The 20,571-nt window shown below is 39.0% G+C and overlaps 1 long non-coding RNA gene across 1 annotated transcript; it reads left to right on the plus strand.

The window, feature by feature from the left end:
* Positions 1-1,859: 1,859 nt before the first annotated feature.
* Positions 1,860-17,556, plus strand: LOC111814534. Its single transcript, XR_002819500.1, has 3 exons — positions 1,860-1,871; positions 17,201-17,205; positions 17,471-17,556. It is a non-coding gene; the product is annotated as an uncharacterized LOC111814534 (long non-coding RNA).
* Positions 17,557-20,571: the final 3,015 nt, after the last annotated feature.

Raw genomic sequence — 20,571 nt, forward strand, 5'->3', positions numbered from 1 at the left:
TGGGACTGGTCCCGCTGGCGCAGGGTAGCAGGAAACTCTCCGCACACTCACCGGACCTGGGCTAGGACTGGGTCTGGGGGCTCCTGGAACTAGGCAGAAAATCCTACTCGGCGGGTGGGGTGGGGGAGGCACTGCGGAGTGGCGGGCGGCGGCCCGAGGGGCTGGGAGAGGTTCCGGCCCATGCTAAGCCTGGGCTGGGACTGGTCCCGCCGGCGCAGGGTAGCAGGAAACTCTCCGCACTCTCACCGGACCTGGGCTAGGACTGGGTCTTGGCAAATAATTAACAAATTAAACTTACCAAAATACAAATATGGTAATATTGTGGTCAAATTGAGTTAAAGCTCGGTTTGAAAGAATGTACAAGCACTAAAAAATTAAGCTAATCCCTTATATGAACAGACTAAATTTAAGCACACACACACACACACACACACACACACACACACACAAATGAAACACCCACATAGTCAAGGATTGCTAAATAAATACAGAAAAGCTTAACAAAATTTAATATTTTTCATCAGCAGTCTAAAAATGTGAGGAAATTTCTTCACCCTATCAAAGGATATTGTAAGGAATCATGCTGTAGTACCTTGCTCTGTGGTCAAATATAGTATATTTTCTGTTGAAGGCATTGACCAGTCAGTAGTCAGTCGCTGAGTAATTCTATTGAACACTTTCATTAAAAATTCTTCTAAGTGTAGTAAGTAGAAAAGTAAATAAAAGGTAGAAAGATGAAAAATAGACACAATCTCTTAGATTGCAATTGTAATCTACACAGAAATGTTTGAACAGATATATCAAATAATGCACTCATTTCTAAGTAGGTCCAGTGCTACAGAGAGGTCATTGTAAAATATCAGGCTACAGAGTCAATACAGATAAGTCATACTGACTTTGCACACATTAACAAGCACCAATTGGAAATTGAATTAAAACCATATCATTTAAAGTAGTCCCAATATACATGAAATTTTTTGGAATAAATCTCACAAGGTTATATGCAAACTGTACTTCAAAAAGGTACATATCTTAGAAAATTAGCTAAACCCTAAGTAAATATTTAGATGAGTTTAATCTTTTTAGGGTGTCAGTTTCCCCAAACTCATCTATAGATTTCATGTAATTCCAGTCAAAGCTTCTGATTTTTTTTTTTTTTTTTTTTGGTAGAAGTTGACAAGTTAATTCTAAAATTAAAGCACACTGCTGAATGTACAAAGCAGATACATCTGAAGGAGTGTGTCTACCTTAAGTCAGGACTGTTGTTGACAAGGATAGATACACACTGATGACACAAAATTTACTGTGAAACAGAGTCACAGTCACCCATACATGGAAACCAAAAGTGACAAGCTATTTCAATGGTAAAAGTATAAACTTTTCAACAAATGTTGCTGGAACCACTAGCTCTCTATGCGTGCAAAACAGAGTATTTACCCTTATGAAGTGGATTGTTAACTGGTGGTCCACTTGTTACACTCAGCTGAATTGAACTAGAGTGGTAGCGGGCGTGGGAGGCTCAGCTGGGAATTGTTGCTAGCAGTACAAGAGGCAGACATGGAGAAGCTGTTGAGAGGCTGTTGGAAGCTGCTGGTTCTCTTGGGCTGTTCTGCTGGAGCACGCTGTCGTGCTGGCTTTCCTGGTGAACTGAGATGTTCTTGTCAGAGGAGGAGCTCGAGACCTCACTGAGGATGGGTAAGGTTCATTTTGGGGGAGCTCTGGTCTTCATCTTGAGCACTGCTTCCTTGCAATGCGGAAGGTGTTGCACTGCTCAGCCTCGTAGAGAAGCTTGTCATGTTGGCTTTCCTGGCGGGAACTCAGCTTCCTCACCAGTGGAGGAGCCTGGGGCCTCACTGTTGCCGAGGATGGCTGTGATACTCTCGCAGGTGGGGCGCTCTGGTTCTTACCTTGAGCACTGCTTCCTGGCCCAGTGCAGATCCCTCAGCAGCTAGCACAGATCCTTCATTCCACTGGCACAGACTTTCCAGCTTCCAGCACTGCCCTTCGGGCCTTTCCAGGGCAGATCCATGAGGTGGGCCTGCATGAGACTTTGTTGTGGGCTCTAGGCCTCCCACTAGACTTGTGGGTGGCATGGTTATGGGTTCTAGCTGGACTCATGCAGGACATTACCCTGGGAACTAGACCCTCAGCTTGAGTCTTTGGTCTTTAGTGTGGAGACAGGTTTCCTCATTGGTTGTGCATGATTCTTATAAAATACTTTTCTAAATGTGTCCTGCATTGTATTGTTCCCCTGCAAGAAACCCCAAACAATGACACTTTATCATGTACAAATTGAACTAAAATTGAATATGTATTTTATATATTGAACTAAAATATATAAATGAAACCCTAATGACACTTTATCATGTACAAATTGAACATATGTATATATATATATATATATATATATATAGCTATAAAACTTTATGAAAACAATAAGATAATATTGTTTGGGGTTACCCAAAATTTACATTGGTGAGATAGAAAAGGCTTCATTAATAACATTGATAACTGGAATTTTATTGAGTTAAATTCTTACACTCATTCAAAGATATTTTAAAATAAAAATAAGGTGGGAATGGTGGCTTATGTCTGGAATCCCAGCACTTGGGAAGCTGAAGCAGGAGGATTACAGCAAGTTCAAGGTCAGCTTGAGCTATAAAGTGAATTCAAGTCCAGCCTGACCTGCAAAGTGAAACCCTATCTCAAAAAGACCTAAAGTAAGTAATAAAGAAATGAATAAATAAATAAACTTAACAAAGGGGGCCAAAATACAAAATATCTGTGATAATAGATCAGAATGTGTGAAATCTTACAACTCAATATAAAGGAGACAATCCAATAACCATTTGTCAACCAAATACATAGATTTCAGCAAATAAGGTATGCGGCAGGCAAGCAGACCTGCGACAACTTGCTCATTATCGCTGTTCATTAGCAACATGCAAGAGAGAACCGCAATGAGAACCACAGCCCCTTCGCTAGGCAGTGAGATGGGAACATTCAGCTGGACCAAATCGCAAGTCTGTGAGAACAACTTGAACACCCAGATATTGTTGACAAAATGCAAAAAGTAAAAGCAGATTTTGAGAGAAGTCCGGACAGTTTTGGAAATCCAACTCTATGTGGGCTTTGAGGGTCCTTGTATCCTCTGCTCGGCTTGCCAAGAACAGTCCTGAGCACTCTCGACTGGTTCATTTCTCATGGTTGTGACGAGAAAGAACAACCTTGAGAAATAAGCATACGGCTTCTGTGGAATAAGGAGCAGGCTGATTTATTGCTTGCTATAAAAGAGGCGGCTCTCCCAGCCGCCGTGCTCGTTCCCTGTCAGCCTACCACACACGTAAGCACTCTGTAAGCCTCCCTGACTTCTCCCTGGGACTCAGGGCGCACAGTGAAGGCATGCAAGAGGCCCAGGGCTGTCTGATGGTGTAGAAATAGTAAAGCCCTTTGTCTCTGACTCAGGAACATTTTGCCTTTACCAGCATCTATAAAATAGCAGTATGCTAAGTTGTTATGTTGTAAGTGGGGAAAGATGAATCCTAGATTTGATAGCAGTTTGAAGGGATAAACTTTGAATGGATAAACAAGTTATGTTTGTCTATAGCGTATTACTTAGCAATTAGGAGGAGCAGACTAATGCCACATGCAGCACAGCACTTCTCCAAAGCACTCTGTTGGCTTCCATGTAGAAACCTTCCACACTGCATAATACTATCTATATTATATTGTAGGAAACAGAAAGTGGCGTGGCTTGTGTCTAGATGTCCCCTCAAAGCCTTGTGCAGTCGCGGTGGGGACTTTATAGAGGTGGCTGAATCTAGACTGTGTGGTGTTGGGACCAAGAGCGAGTGATTATGATCAGTCTGCTGGCAAAGGTCTGCTTAGGGTTAGGGGTGTAAGTGTTGCCCACACTAGGGCAGGGAGCTTGCATAAAATACAAATGGCACAGAGAAGGCCAATGGGCTCTCGTTTGGCTGCCTACTGTGGCCTGCCTCCCCTCTGCACTGCCCCTTCCGCCACCCTGCCCTTCCCTGGAGCCTGCTGACTGCAATCTGAACACTGCAGACTGCGAGCTGAAGTCAGTTTTCCCTCTTTCAACTCTAGGTGTCAGGAATTTTGTCTAGTAGTGAGAAAACCAAGACAGAAACCCATAGGACAAAAGTCATCTGATTATCACAGATGAGGGGATAGGAGAGAACTGACTTCAAAAGGGACTTTAAATGTGATTACATGTACGACTGGGTTATGGCGATCACTTGGCTCTACAGATTTGTCAAAACTCATCGACATTTACACTTTTAAAAAGATGCACTTTACTGTATTTTAATTATACTTCTATGAAAAAACATTAGCTGGAATGTTTTCAAAATGTTTTTGTTTTTATTTAAGTTGCTATGTTTGTCAGAAACTTAAGTGCTTGGCTGTCAAAGCCAACTGAGGAATGCAAATTTCTCCTCAGTAGAAAGCCAGTGCGCTGTAGGAGAAAGCATGCATCTCCACAAGCGGGGATCCTGGCTCCACGTTTTAGCTGTCTCTCTAATCAAGGCCATGTCTCAAAGACTTCTAGGGTCTAACTGACTGTACAGCTGCAATGAGAAAGGGGACTAGGGACAAATTCAGAGGTGAGTTTTAATATCTAATTGGTCCTTCTAGAGCTTTAAGAATCACCCAGGCAAATTTCTTTTCCCCATAATGATTGCCTTAGAAATCCCCTCATATTTACTTATGGAGCAGCAAAATGCTAATGTCTCATAGAGTTGAGTGACTAATTGAGAGACTGAGGTGATTACTGAAAACGAATGCCCCAGGTCGGCCTGGCATGGTAAAATTTAGTCAGCACTAAGAGCTAGAGCAGCTTCTGGTAATTCCTCAGACTTAGTCACTGGACACACTGCTCCTTTTCTTTCCTGTTATAATTGCAAAGCTTGGCTCTATGCCTGGGTACAGTTTGTTCATTTTCTCACCAGGGAAGCTGAACTCTTCTCTCAGATGTGGTAAGAACTGAAGTCCACTGAACTTCACACCTATATTTTTCTCTTTTTTCTTGTATAAAATGAGACTCTTCATAAAGGTTCACAGTTGCCAAGTACTTCAGCTTTGGAGAAGATATAAAAGGACCCAAGGTGCATTTGTAGATGATTTTAATTCACTGCTCACTCTAAAGAGCTTTATCCAAAGTTGTTTGCTCGTAGCAACATACTTTCTGAGTGCTTCATGCGTTCTCGTGCTAGGCGTTCATCCGCTCCAGCTCTATTTTATTCAGTTTCTGCAGTTCCTAAGTGTCATATTACAATCTGAGATCATGTTTTAAAATTCATTCATAGATTAGTACCTTTCACAAAAGGTTTACCAACTCCTTTTGTCTTGATGTATCATAAAAGAACACAGATTTAAAACTGAAATTTTCATAACAGCCACAGGGAGGATTTATTTAAATAAGGATATTTGAACCTCAACATCAATGTGATTATTTTTGAGGTAGGATCCATGAAACCTTTTTAAGCAGAACATGGTTAGGAGGGGATTTTGTATTCCTGATGGTACCATTTCATAGACCACAATTGAACAGTGCACACTCCCTTGCTCTTTGCATTTCTTCTGGCAAGATGATTGCACAGAATCCCTCATTTCAGTCATTACGGTAGCATCTCAAATCCTGCTGCCTCCACTGTTGTCTTTCTAGAAAAGTGCAGGCTTGATTTATATCCTACTGCTAATCCATTCAAACATCTCAAATCCTTCTAATTCCTATTTGGTAAAGTTCAAAGCTGACATTCAAGCTTCTTTATGATTCAAATGTCCTGAATACTCAGTAGGATGCTATAATCTCCCCCCCCCGAATGTCATGATTTTCGATCTCTTTCTGATAAAATCTTATTCAGTACTTTTAAAATTCAAATACTATTTCCACCATGTAGCAATTCATAATAGCCTAAAGTGTAGATCAAAACTCGCGTATCATGCTATGTTTATGTCTACCACATTACTGTACTTCATACTCAATAGACATTTAATTGATGGTAAAATAATTGCATGATTAACTCTAATTTCTTTGGCTCATTTTCTCCTCGTGTTAGTGATAATTCTATCATGTTGACTTTAAAGTAACATGTGTTAAAATAATACAGAAAGTGAGAGAAAAAAAGATCTAGTAAACATAAATGGGCAACTGGATGAGGCTCTACACAGGAAACCGACCGGTGTAACCAGATCAGGAAGCGGTGCGTGGCCAGGAGCCCAGAGCCCGCCCCCTGGGGCCTTTCCACTTTTATTCCCCACGAAGGGAAGTCACTGAACTCATTTCTACCACCGTGTACTAGATTGTGTGTTTGTGGCTATAACAGAAATGAAATCACACGGTGTGTACCGTTTCGTGTCTGGCTTCTTGAGTGCTGTGTTTGATTAGATTCATCTGCATCGCTGAATTTTAAAAATGGTTTCTTCATGCCAATTTCTACATAATAATTCATTGTATTAAAATATAATTTATAGAGACTGAATTGTTTCCAGTTTTTTTTTTTTTTTTTACTTTTCAATGTTACTGTTAGCATCTTGCACATCTATTTTGGTGAATACTGTAAATGTTTTTGTTGAGCACATACCTCTGAGGGAAATTTCTGCTTAAAACATTGTGGATTTTCTTTTCTTTACGGTACATCAATATACCTCCATCAAACCCACTTTCACTGCGTTGACTGGGGCTCAGGCAATTTCTAATTAGGGTAGTAAAATCACTTAGAAATTGGGGATTCCATCCACTTGTATGGTCCCTCTTGCCCAATACTGGAGGAGCAATCTGAATAAAACACATTTTCACCAGGTTTTTAACTACCTGATGGATTTCCTATTACTTGCTGAATAAAATTAAAGTCATCTACCTGGCATATGATTTTCTTCATTATCTTGCTGTATTGGCTTCTTAGCCTCATAAACTCCAATTCTTATTAACTCAGCCTGTATTTCATTTCAGTGATGGAAAATTGCATTGTAGCTTTTATTCTGCAATATTTAGGCAGCCAGGATCTTAACTGGAGTACTGAGGTGCTTTCTCTTTGATTTTAGGGACTTCTTTGTCTACAGATCCCTCCCACTAGGTTTTGTTCCCAAATAAGCTCTGGCTGGACCTTCGTGCCTCAAGGAAAATTTGACAATCTTGGAGTTATATAAGTACCATTGGAGACCTTTGTATTTTAGTAAATTACAGAAAGTTTAGAGTGTTCTATTTTTCTAGTGTGAGAAACATATTGACTTAGGGGTTCAGGAGGGCTGAGTCTTCAGATGGGATTATGCAGTAAAGGCTAAAGAATTTCATAGGATTTCATAAAAGAGACCTGCTAAATAATTCGTGGAGGTATCATTTGAGAGAGTGATATTTGTAATAAAGGGATTCACAAAACAAGCAGAATCTGTCTTGAATTTCCTGAGCTTTTGCCTATATTGCATAGGAATTTTTCTTAAAGAGCAGAGACTGGAAGACAAAAGTCAGGTTATTTATGACAAAACTTACTGTGTTAGCTAACTAGGACTTGGAAGGGAACTGAATTATGAAAACTGATCTAGCCAGGACTTGGAATCATCTACCCAAGAGGAGGAGAATAGGAATCCCTGTAGCATAAGGGCTCACTGCAGTGAGGCCGACTAAGGTGGACAATGGTTAGATGGAGGGCAATGGATCCTCGCTGATCAGATTGAGGGCCCAGTGAAGAAGGAAATGTTTGGCAAATAAAAAGAGGGCAGATAAAAGAGACATTGGCCTGGGATAAAAGAAGCTGGACAACAGGAACTCAAACTGTGATGAATAGAGAAGCTTTTTTTGAATAGGAAAAATGTCTTTCTTGCAGAGTGAAAAGTCGGTCTAAATAAGGTTTCTCAGCTTTTTTCTTACCCAGCAATTCAACTGATCCCAAGTAAGTGGGAGGTTGTGGATGGACAGATTGGACAAACAGAATGCTCTCTAAACTGGTATGGTATGTGGTCAACCTTAGAAACCCATAGACATGTATATGGAATAAATTCTAGTTGTTGGGCCAGTGAGATACCTCAGCCAATTAAGCACCTGCCTAGGCAAGCACAGGAACCACAGTTCGATCCCTGCACCACATGACAGGCCGACCCCTCTGCTGGGCGCGCTGAGTGGGCCACAGAGACCAGGAAAGGTGGTGCATGCCTATAATCCCAGCAGGGGGAGGCTGAAAACAGGAGGATCACTACGAGGCTGAGCTGTGTGGTGAGACCCTGTGTCAAATATATCAATCAATCAATCATCAATAATTTCTAGTTGTCAAAGATGTGCAATTCATAGAATTCATCCTATTTTTCTTCCTCATTAGCATCAGATTCTGTTGTTGGTTTGTTTGTGAGTGCAGATGGGGAATAAATTGTCGCACTACTTCGGAGCTGTTACTGGATCACTGGGCTTCTAGACTGCGGTAGGACTTAGGTAAAACCTTGATAAATAACTGTCCATCAATGATTTTCTCTAAGTATCATCTTGAATCCTTATTAAAGTCCAGGTTTTGAGGCATCAGTGGGTCCTAGTCGGGACTCTCCAGAGTGGAAGGGAGAGGATGGCAACTAAAACAACATATAAAATAAGCAGCTCCTGTGTTTTATTTTTGAAAGAAAATTTAAGCCCTCTGTTTATTTAGGGTTCACAATGTGATCCAAATGGGTGAGAGCAAACAGCTGGTAAAGAGACAAGAGGAGTCCTGAAGCAGCTGAGCTGAACTCAGATGGTGGAGCAGTTGCTAGCTCGTGAGCCGGAGCAGGTTATTGTGCACGTGCTCAGAGGGCTCCAGCCGGAAGTGCAAGTCACACAGGAACGAGACTGCAGGAAGACATCTGGTCTGGGCGGTATGGCTGAAAGGACTTTCTTTAAGCAGTCAGAACAGTTTTGAGTTACTTAACAAGGAAGTTTGCCCTGTAGGCTTGTCTAATAATCTACAGTTTACCTTCAAATTGGAACACAATTTGATAAGCAACTCCAATTACTGTGATGTTTGCCAAGTGAGACTGGAGAATTCTGTTTTCAAGAGCTTGTAACATGTCACAGGAAAGCATGTTGTCTATACCTTGGCTTGCTATTTAGCTTGTATTCCTAAGCATTAATTTTATTTTGGTCATGGACTTAGTCCTTTGCTTCATAATCTGTTGAATTGTGTGTGTGCATGCGTGCGTGTGTGTGTGTGTTCATGCAGGCACGTGTTTTAACTCTGCCTTCTTTGTCTATAATTGGATATTGTCTGGCTGGAGGCTTTGCCAGTGATGATACATATTAATGCTTATTTGTAGCAACTGATAACTTTATAATGTTAAGAATTTTGTGTTTAGCAGGGCCAGGGAAATAGCTCAGTGGAATGAGTGCTCGCTTGGCAAGCGCTTGGTCCTGTGTTCTATCCCTGGTACCACCAGAAGAAAAACAAGAATTTTGTGTTTAAGCACCTAATACATGATCTATAAGGCAATGATATTACAAGGGAAGAATATATATATATATATATATTTTAAATAAATTAGGGGAATTTTTCCAATGTTTTCTCATTTCTTGTATTTCCTGTAAAATTCTCAGCTGTACAATATTTCATAGTACTTTATAATATTTTGCTACAAAATGTATTTGCATAGTGAAATACTTTATTAAATAAGCAATACAGTCTTAAATTGACATTAAGTATGAAACATTTATTATAATGCACTTAGAAAAATATATTACAAGTGATATGAAAATCAGTTTACATCAGTAACTATTCCTATTCCTATACTATAATCCTTTCCACTTTGCACAGCTTATTATATAAGCTACAATTTATCATAGGAGTTGCTAAAATATTGTCTTTTGAATAACTGTTATTATGGGTACAAAATTAAAATGATAATTTCCACCTCTATTTTGCAATTAATATGGCAGTTCCTATCAATAGCCACTGGGAGGTAGCACATGTTCTGTGTTTTCTTTCCTTCAAGTATAAAGTTATGAACATTGGCTTTATATTATTTAGAGTAAATGATAGTACTTTTATTTGCATTAAACTGCATTGAAAGGTAGCTACTGACTATGGTACAATAGGTATCTGCAAAAGGCAGCTAAGCCATGAACAGAAGCAAGTGCCATCCATGCTGTTAGGGTACTGATGCTTTCTACTGAGACAAAAATATATAATGCTGAATATTTGAATATTTTGTCATGTCCATGGTTTTCTAAAAAAACTGAGTTGCAGAAAATTTCAATCTTAATTCTGGTCAATTTGAAAATAGACATAAAAATAGTACGTGCCTGAGTTAGAAAATGGTGTTCAATATAGAAACTGATTTAGAAGCCTATACACATATCCCAGTGGAAATATATCTCTGTTCTGCATAGATTTCCTTTTACACCCATTAAATTGTTACTCAAGTGCATTACTGGAAATTCAGGCAGTATAGATTGATGGAGCTTCGCCATAGCAAGAAAACTCCTGCACAGAACACGCATTTCACGGCTTTTCTTAATGTGGAAATCCACCTAAAGCATCTTCTCTGTAGACATCAACGCCTTTTAGTTGTCTAGTATTTTAAATTGATGCCAGGTTTAGATTTGCCAGGTAAAAACATTTTTGCTCAAAGAATTTGGATTTGAGTTTGACTAATATTGGGTCTTTATTCATTTCTTTATCAATTCTTATGTATAATTCAATAAGAATATGTACAATAGAGAAACATTTTATTGTAAAATCATAATTCATACATCTCATAAGATAAGTTACAAGTTAATCAAATACAAGCAATTCATTACTGTTATCGGCTTTTGTGAGCAATAATGGAGACTTTCACCCTTCTCCAGGAATAGGAAAAATCCTACTCACTTCCATTAGTTCACTGAAAGGAACAGTGAGTGCTTATATTGTTTGATGAATGTTGCATGCCGGAGTCCTGTAATCTGAGCAACTACTTTAAAGATAACAACATGCAGTATAATAACCATTGTTAATTTTCTGTCATCTTGTTTAGAAATTCTGTATCATTATTATAGGTTTTTTTTCCTCTCTCAGAATAAAAAAGAAACAGGAGATCAACTTACAAATCAGTTTCTCATGAAGGGTAATGCATGAAGGGTAGAAGAAATCAGAGAACGGATAAACTGAGGAAGGGGGAAGCAGTCATGTTTTTTTCTGAGAATGGGAGAAGATTGTCTATGAATTTTGATGCCGACTCTTCACACTCTTGTGGTTTGACTTTTCCCTGCCATCCTCATGGCGACTGTGAACTCTCATGGTCTTGGGCTGTTGCTTAGCATGCAGGTAATGAAGGTGGTCCGGTGGTCCAGTGGTCACTCTGACTGCTGTTTTAGATTCAACCAGGTTCTGCTACCCTGAAATGAACCTGGAGTGGCTCCTTTGGCCAGCAGCCATGCGGTACTGTCCTGAAGATAAAGAAGGTCAGGGAAAGGCAGCAACGTGGCTGGGCAAGTAGTCATTGTGTGATTAGGAAAGGGTAAAATATCTATCATCTCCTTTTTTCACTCTTCATTTACAAGGGATATTGGAAGACAAAGTCCTGGAACTAAAAGCTTCTTTGTATGAGGCTGAGTATCATTAAACAGCCCATTAGCAGGTTGGAAGTCTTCTTTGGGTACTCTTACATAGTTTTGATCATCATCTTGTTGCGTGCTTAACTGGTGGTATCTTTGAGTAAGTTTATGTCTTTTGGTTTTTACTTGTGAATGAGACCAACTGAGTGACGATGTCTGAACTTTAGAGCTGGAGCCCCCAGAAAGGGCAAGGGCCATGCGATGTTTGGCAAGACTTCTTTCAGAAGTCACTTGTTACCTTCATTCAAATGAAGTCCTTGTCAAAATGGATTTTTAATGTAATTATTGAGAATTTTTATAAAGTAACCAAGACAAAACACCTGTCAGAGGAACAGAAACAGAAAAAGATATGCGATTGCTTGATGAACAGAAAAGATGAGTCATCTTACACTAGACATGATTAGGAAATGTTGAAGTGTCTTAAAATGACACTTTGAAGACTCTCCTTGCTATTGATTTAGATTTTTAGAAAATCTAAAGGGTAGTATTTATTTTGTTTACAACATTAAATTAATAGCTACTATACTTCTATTGCAAATATTTCTTTTGCACAGGTTAGTTTCCAAAAATATAAACTTCTTGACTTTTCACATCAATTTTCAAAAGAGATGCTAGATGCTGGGTTTTGCTTTATGATTTGTAGTTGCTTTGGGTTCTACTAGAAAGAATGATAGAGAATACGGTCACATTACCTTGTAACCTGGAGAGTTCTCTTCTTACTCCACAAACCCACCCATAACAGCACCAAGCCAGCTCTGTGCAGCTCTTTGAGTCACCCCAGTCATGACTCCAAATAACTGGCATCCACAATGTGATCAGCAGAAAGAACAGCGCTCGTCATGAGCCAGCAGGCATTCCTCGCTGACAGCTCAGTCTCTATTCTACCAGAGAACAGACCAGCGTTTCCAGCACATTCGTAATGAGGAGACCATCCACTAGAGAACCTGCAAACTTCTGCCCTTACCCAACATCCACAAGGATATCTAGTGTGTTGGTTACAGTTGTGACTTTTGTATGGCAGATAATCTTCTGGCTAGCTTAAAGAGGGAAGTTATTCAACATATGAGCTATCTCCCCAGACCTCCATGAAAGGCAGTACAGTGTGGTTTGTGCCAAGAGTACCCTGATGTTTGGGGGGCTGGCACAACGGAACAGAAGCAGGACTCTGAACATGGCCTCTGTTTGCTTCACACCCCATGACCCTATTGCACCCCAAATGCTCCTGAGCCCTGTATGAACACCCCAGTCTTTGCCTGAAGGCCCAGTGGTCTACAATACATGTAGGTTCAGTGTAGTTTGTCTTTAAAATAACAAACCCAGGCTGGCCAGATAGCTCGGCAGACTAAAGCACCTGCTTAGGCACATACAGGGACTGGGGTTTGATCCCCAGCATGCTGTGCTGGCCCTGCCCCTGGGGCATGCTGAGATGATGACTGAGATTGTGCATGGTGCCACATGCCTGTAATCCCAGTGCTTGGGAGGCTGCAAACAGGAGGATCACTATGAATCTGTAGACTCTGTCCTAAATACAAAATAAATAAATAAATAAATAAATAATAAAATTTCTATATAGCCAAAAAGTTAGAGTTTTTAATTATCAAAATAAACTGTGGAACTGTGTGCTTCAGGTCAATACTGTTCTTTAGTCTTAGACACTTGATTCTGGGGAAGTATATAGCCAAGAAGTCATACTGGTTGTGGGAAGAGAAGTGTTGCTTGGAGCCTGCACCATCAGGGACCCTGCAGCTTTTGAAAACCAAGGCTAATGACCATCGGTACCATTAGAAAATCAACCGCCATGCTGTTTAGTGACAAAAAAGGATCTAGGTCACTTGCCTCCTGCTTAATGTGCCCCATCTTAACCTCAAGGGAGGATGACTTCCAGAAAGTGTAGTTCATCATGTGCAAAATCCCAGAAACCCAAGAAGTTTCAATATTCTTGCATGCCCACGAAGACATGCATAGCTGACCACAAGACTCGGAGTGAGCTCTGTCTGGAGTTGTTGTGCCAAAGTGCTTATGTCAGTTGCACTTATTTTGCCATGAAGTGATTTAAACAACTATTATGTAAACCTATGAAATGTAAATAAATAAAATTGTTAAAAAACTTTTGAATATTTTGTGCAAACTTAATGAAAGTGAGGTGCTTTTAAAAGGCTGTTAAATTAAGTGTGGGTGGAAAAATCATTAAACTCTAAAAAGAAAAGAGCTTATAGCTAGATTGCCTCTCAAGTGATTTTAGGTTAGGTCTTGATGCAATTTTAAAGAAAGCAAAATTTGAAATCAATGATAGATTGCTCATTATGGGTATGAATAATAAAGGAAAGGCAATAGATTACTTTGGTCAGCAGATCTGAGTTAAAAAAAAATGACGCTGGACCTAAATCAACAGACCACTAACACAACATTCATTATCGTGTTGGAAATTTGAGAGAAAAAATTATGGTTCTGATGCCTAGAGGGGTGCTATCCATCTATCAACCTGAAATTCAAAATCTTACAGAAGTATTACAATAACCTCATAATAATTTTGTTTTATGATTTCTCCTTAAGCTGGCTTTTTAGGTAGCCAACAGGACTATCTTGATCTCATTGGAAAAGGTGAAATGCCCAGTGCATTGTGGTGCTGAAATTATGGCTGCAACTTGAAGCCTTGCATTTGGTTATCGTGTCTTGGGTCCCGATGAATTTCCTGTGAGTTTGGTTACACTGTATTAAAAAAGAAAAATGTGTGACATAACAGACTTAACTTATGTTTGTCAAATGGTCACAGGTAAAATGAAATAAAATATGAAATTTCCTGTGTATTGTTACTTAATTTATCTATTCTAAAGAAGAGAGATTAGCAATCTTTTAAAAATGCTCGCTCTATGTGTGCATAATTTATCACTATTCTTTACAAAAAGGAAACTGAAACAATGATGGAGCTAAGTATCCTTTCCCTTGTATCCTATTCCACACTAGCAAGATCCTTGCTGTACAGCTTGTTTGATTTTATTTCTGAATTATCATTGCATTCAACTATGATTCACTATTTTGAATGCATTCTGCTGTGAAAACGAGGCTTTCAGGGCTTAGCTTCCTTCCTTGTTTTTGTCATACAACTGTCTCTGCCTGCAGCACCACTTCCAGATCCTACCATGTACCCAGGTTCTGTCTTCTCATAATTGTTTCTTTCCAACTACCTTAGCTACTTCTTATTGCCGGGACCAAATTTCTGACATCCACAGTTTAAAGACTGGGAGCTTCATCCAGTGTCATGGTTGTCACAGGCTGGCTCCAAGACAGCAAAGGTCTGGTGGAAGGGCCTGGGCAGAGGGCAGCTGCTCACCTCATGGAGGCCAGGAAGCAGAGGGGGCAGGGAGAGAAGTGAAGGGAGGTTTGCTCTTCCAAGCCATGGCACAGTGGCTAAGCTCCAGCAAGAGCTCCTTGCTAATAGAAATATGGTTCTCTAAGCACCTGCTTTGGCAAGTGCAGGGACAAGCATTCGATTCCCGGTCCCTCATGCTGCGCTGGCCCCACCTCTGGGACATGCTGAGCTGGCAACCGAGTCCAAGTGTGGTGTTGCATGTCTGTAATCCCAGCACTGGGGAGCCTGAAAAACAGAAGGATTGCTATGAATCTGAGCTGCATAGTAAGATCCTGTACCAAATACATAAATGAAAAAAGAAAGAAAAGAAATATGGGTCTGACCTCATCTGTGGGCTAATCTATCGATGGTACAGCACCCCCAGGATCTGATCACCTTCCAGAACTGCCCCTCTGAATTCCTCAGGCCTTTGGGGGACATCTGGATCTGAACCATAATTCAGATTGCATCCTATTCAGATTGCGATCGCTTGCGTTCTATACGTGTATTACTTGCATTCTGTTTGTTTAACAGCCCATATTTCTGAAACAAATTAATTCTCTCTTGTCTTTTTTTAAAGCAGGCTTCTTTTTGTTATATCTTAAAATTTTCATCAGTCAGTATTTTATACCACTGCATATAATTAAAAAAAAAACTACTATCAGTTGCTTAGATAATTAGACATTTGGCATTTACTTTTCCTCTATTGCAGGAAATCTGGAGCTAACAGGTGCAGAGCTGTTTTATCACCTGGGCACCGTCTATAAATCCAGATTTCTATCTCCACAATTCCCTCATTCAACTGAGCCAGTCATCCTCATCCTTTTGGTAATGTGATGGCTGCTTTGGATTTACCAATTTCTAAGCCTCTTCCTCCTTTCCTGAAACAAACGCTATGACTTTTACCATTTTTAACAGTTTTGTAGGGAAATAATTGACACATAATAAATTGTACATATTTTAAATAAAATATTTAAAAATATATAGACAGGTATATGCAAAACAATTATTTGTACATGTTCAACTTGAAAAACTGTCTGTGTACATCCCGTCCCCATCCTCCTCACCTCGCCCATTGCTAGTATTTTCTGGGGGCTGGGGAGATAGCTCAGTGGAATAAGCACTTCCCTGGCCAGTGCAAGGGCCTGAGTTCAATCCCCAGTTCCGCCAAAAACAAACAAACAAACAAACAAAAAGAATGTTTTCTGTTCGTACAAACAAGATTACATTTTCTAGAACTTTACTAAGATAAAATCATCTGCCACATATTCTCCTTATTATAGCTTCTTCAACTCAACATAATTCTAGATTCATTTACATAATCCAGGTTCATGTTCCTCACAGAGCCATCTTTCAAAATTGATACATAAGAAAGATACTTCAATGACAAAGAACACCAGAGGAAATGCATGAACACTGAGTCAGCACTCCAAAATGTTCTGAAGGACCATAGATTAAAAGAACTACAATTTAATGAACCACAACAGAATGAATCCAACCATGAAAGGCAAAGCAATGAGGTAGAAAAAGAGAGCCAATAACAGGAAAATAAAATAACAAGGATGTATCAGTTCATATCAGTTATAACCCATCAATGTAAATGGTGTCCAGCCACCAGGCAAAAGAAGTAGACTGGAGGAATGTGTCAAGAAGCGAGATACAGCAATCTGCTGCATAAAAGAAACACATTTAATTCAAACAGAAATTCACAGACTGAATGGCAAAGGGTAGAAAAGGATCTCCCATGTGACAGGAATCTAGAAAAAGCAGGGGTAGCTATTCTATTTGAAGAAAAACTGAATTTCAAGACGTGACTGACCAAGAGACACAAAGAAGGTGCTTACATATGCAGAAATGGGACAATCAAAGTGGAAGGGACAATAGTCATATATATATGCCTCAAGTGCCAGTGCACTGAACTATGCAAAGCAAATATTAATGGACCTGAAAAATCAAATAAGCACTAATATGATTGGGAGAACACAATACCTTATTGTCATAAATAGATAAACTAGACCAAAAACCAACAATGAAATATCAAACTGAATCAAATTTTTGAACAAAAAGACTTGGTAGATTTATACAGAGTGTTCAAGCACACATCAGAATATACATTCTCCTTAATTCCACATGAGGCATTTTTCAGAAGACTATGTGCTAGCTCATAGAACATGCTTGTAGTGGACTGTGAACTGGTAGTCAACTTGCTACACCTAAGTGAGTTGAACTAGCGTGGTGCTAGGCGTGGGAGACCCATTGAGGGTTGTTGCCAGCACTGTAAGAGGCTGTTCTGCTGGAGGACCTTGTCATGCTGGCTTTCCCGGTGAACTTGGATGTTTCTGTCAGAGGAGGATCCTGGGACCTCACTGTCACTGAGGATGGCTGCAGTCATGGTGCAGAAGCTCTGGTCCTCATCTCGAGCATTGCACTGCTCACCTTCCTGCCAAAACTTGTCATGTTGGCTTTCTTGATGGGTACTCAGTCTTCCTTATCACTGGCGGGGCTCGGGACCTCACTGTGGCTGAGGATGGCTGTGATATTCTTGGGGGGAGCCCCGGTTCTTACTTTGAGCATTGCTTCCCAGCTCCAGTTCAGATCCCTCAGCCTACTAGCAGAGATCCTTCATCTTGCTGGCATAGATTTTGTAGCTTCCATCACTGACTTTTGGCCTTTCCAGCACAGATTTGTGAAGTGGACCTACATGAGACACTGGACTTGGGAGAGGCATTTTTAAGGGCTGTAGGTTTTCAGCTGGACTTACATAGGACAGTAGGATCCAGGCCTTCAGCTGGAGTGTTTGGCCTTTAGTGTGTAGGCAGATTTCCTTCCCTCCTTGTATATAAGTCTTTGTGTGATTATAAAATAATCTTACAAAATGTGTCCTGTATTGTATTGTTCTTGCAATAACCCTAAATCCTGACAATACTTAATTATGCAGGAATTGAAATTATTCTATGAATATTATCCAGCCATAGTGCAATGAAATTGGACATTAATGGCAAAAGAAACTACAAAACTGCATAAATACATGGAAATCAGATGACACTCACCTGAACAACTTATGAAATAAAATAAAAACTTAAGCAATATGTGCTATTAAATGCAAATACTGATACAACCTAGTAGAAGATGTGGGAGGCATTGAACGAGATTCTAAAATTGAAATTCTCACATCAGGAAAACAGAATGAGCACAAATAAACAACCTAATGTAATACCTGCAGCTTCTAGAAGTAGAAGAGCAAGTCAAGCCCAAAGCTCATCTTTGCTGGGAAATTTTTAATTACATTTTCAATTTCATTAACTGATATTGGATTATTGAAACTTTTTATATCTTGATTCACCTTTGGTAATTCATACACATGTAGGGATGTGTCCATTTCATTACGGTTAGGATTTGGGGATATTGCAAGGGGAAATAATACAATACAGGACACATTTTGTAAGATTATTTTATAATCACACAAAGAATCATGTGGGAGGAAATTATAAAGACTAGAGCTGAAATTAATGCAACTGAGCCTGAGAAAACAATACAGAGAATTAATGAATGAAAGAATTTTTTCTTTGAAGAATAAATAAATTTGATAAACCCTTAAGCAGCCTTACAAAAAAGGAAAGACTCTAATTCATGCAATGAGGAATGAAAAGGTTGAAATTGCTACAGCTCCTATAGAAATGCAGAATATCATTAATACCTACTTTGAAAATCTTTACTCTCAGAGGATAGAAAGAAAAAAAAAAAAAAAAAAAAGAAATGGACACATCCCCAGACATGTATGAATTACCAAAGCTAAATCAAGATATAAAAGTCTCAATAACCCAGTATCAGTTAATGAAATTGAAAGCGTAATTAAAAAATTTTCCAACAAACAAAAGCCTAAGTCCTGATTAATTCATTTCTGCATTTCACAAGAAATTTAAGGAAAATTTAATTTCAAGCTGTTGAAATTGAAAGGGAAGCAGTACTCACTAACTCTTTCCTAGAGGCATTACTTTGATAACAAAACCAAAGAAAGAGTCCACCAACAAAGAGGATTACAGTCTAGTCTCTCTAATAAACATCAATGTAAAAATCTCCAATTAATACTAGTAAACAGAATGCAGCAAATCATCAAGAAGATTATATACCATGACCAAGTGAGATTCATCCAAGGAATATAGAGATAATTCAACATGTGGAAAAGGTAAAAAAAAAAAAAAGTGAAAGATCACACAACAGAATCAAAGACAAAAATCACATGATCATCTCAATAAATGCAGAAGAAGCTTTGACAAAGTCTAACATTTATTATTTGACAAAGTCTAACAGCTTTAGAAAAAGTCAGAATAGATGGTCTTTATCTCAATTTGATGAAAGCCATCCTTGACAAGTCAACAGCCAACATCATACTAAATGGATAAAAACTAAAAGTTTCACACTAAAATCAGGAGCAAGACAAGGATGTTCACTGTCACCACTCCTATTCATTATAGTTCTGGGAATACCATCCAGAACAATGAGACAAGAAAAAAATAAAAGTAATAAGGATAGGAAAGTAAGGAATTAAATTATCATTATTCACAGATGACATGATACTGTACACAGAAGATACCACAGACTGCACCAAAAGAGTTCTAGATTTAATAACAAAATTCAGGGGCTTAACTGAATACAAAAGCATTACTCAAAAATCAATAACATTCTTGTCCAGAAAGAACAAACTGTCTGAGAGTGAAATTAGGGAAATGACATTCTTCACAATGTCATCCAAAAAGGGGAAATATTTAGGAATCCATATAATCAAGGTAGTAAAAGATCTATATATTGAAAATTACAGTACTCCAACAAAGGAATTCAAAGAGGGTGTCAGAAAATGGGAAGATATCCCTTGCTCATGGATAGGAAGAACCATCATGGTGAAAATGGCCATACTCCTAGCATATAATGATCATCTCAATAAATGATCATCTAATGTAATCCCAGTCAAAACAGCGTGAGTATATTTCACAGAACTAGATAAAACATTCCTAAAATTTTCCTGGAACCAGAAAAAACAGAACAGCAAAGCCAATCCTTAGCAAAAAGGTCAAGACAACTGACTGGAAACTATACTATAAAACTATTGTGTTAAAAATAAGCATCGTTTTGCCAAAAAACAGATCTGAGAACCAGTGGAACAGATTAGAAGATGTAGACACAACTAGAAATGCACTTGTCCACTTTATCTAGCAAACTGGCCAAATATGTTTCCTGGAAGAAAGGTAGCCTCTTTAATAAATGGTGATAGAAAAACTGGCTGTCTACATGTTGAAGATTAAAACTAGAAATGCTTATCACCAGGCACTAAAGTAAAGTCAAAATGGATCAAAATTTAAATATTAAAACAGAAATCCTGAATCTACTGGAAGAGAGAATAGGTGGAAATCTTAAAGACATAGGTATGTGTAGAGAGTTAAGAAACCCAGACTACATGGGAAATGCTTCAAAGAATCGACAACTGGGATTCAATCTTATTTCTTTTACATAGGAAAACAAATTACCAACAGAGTGGAAAGGCAACCCGCAGAGAGAAAAAATCCAGCCAATTGTCCCTCAGACAAAGGGCTTCTATCTAGAACATATAAGGAATTGAAAAAAGTCAGACCCCCAAAATTTAAAGACCCAGTTCAAA

The sequence above is a fragment of the Octodon degus genome, unplaced genomic scaffold, assembly GCF_000260255.1.
Source record: "Octodon degus isolate 3935 unplaced genomic scaffold, OctDeg1.0 scaffold00348, whole genome shotgun sequence".
Lineage (NCBI taxonomy): Eukaryota > Metazoa > Chordata > Mammalia > Rodentia > Octodontidae > Octodon > Octodon degus.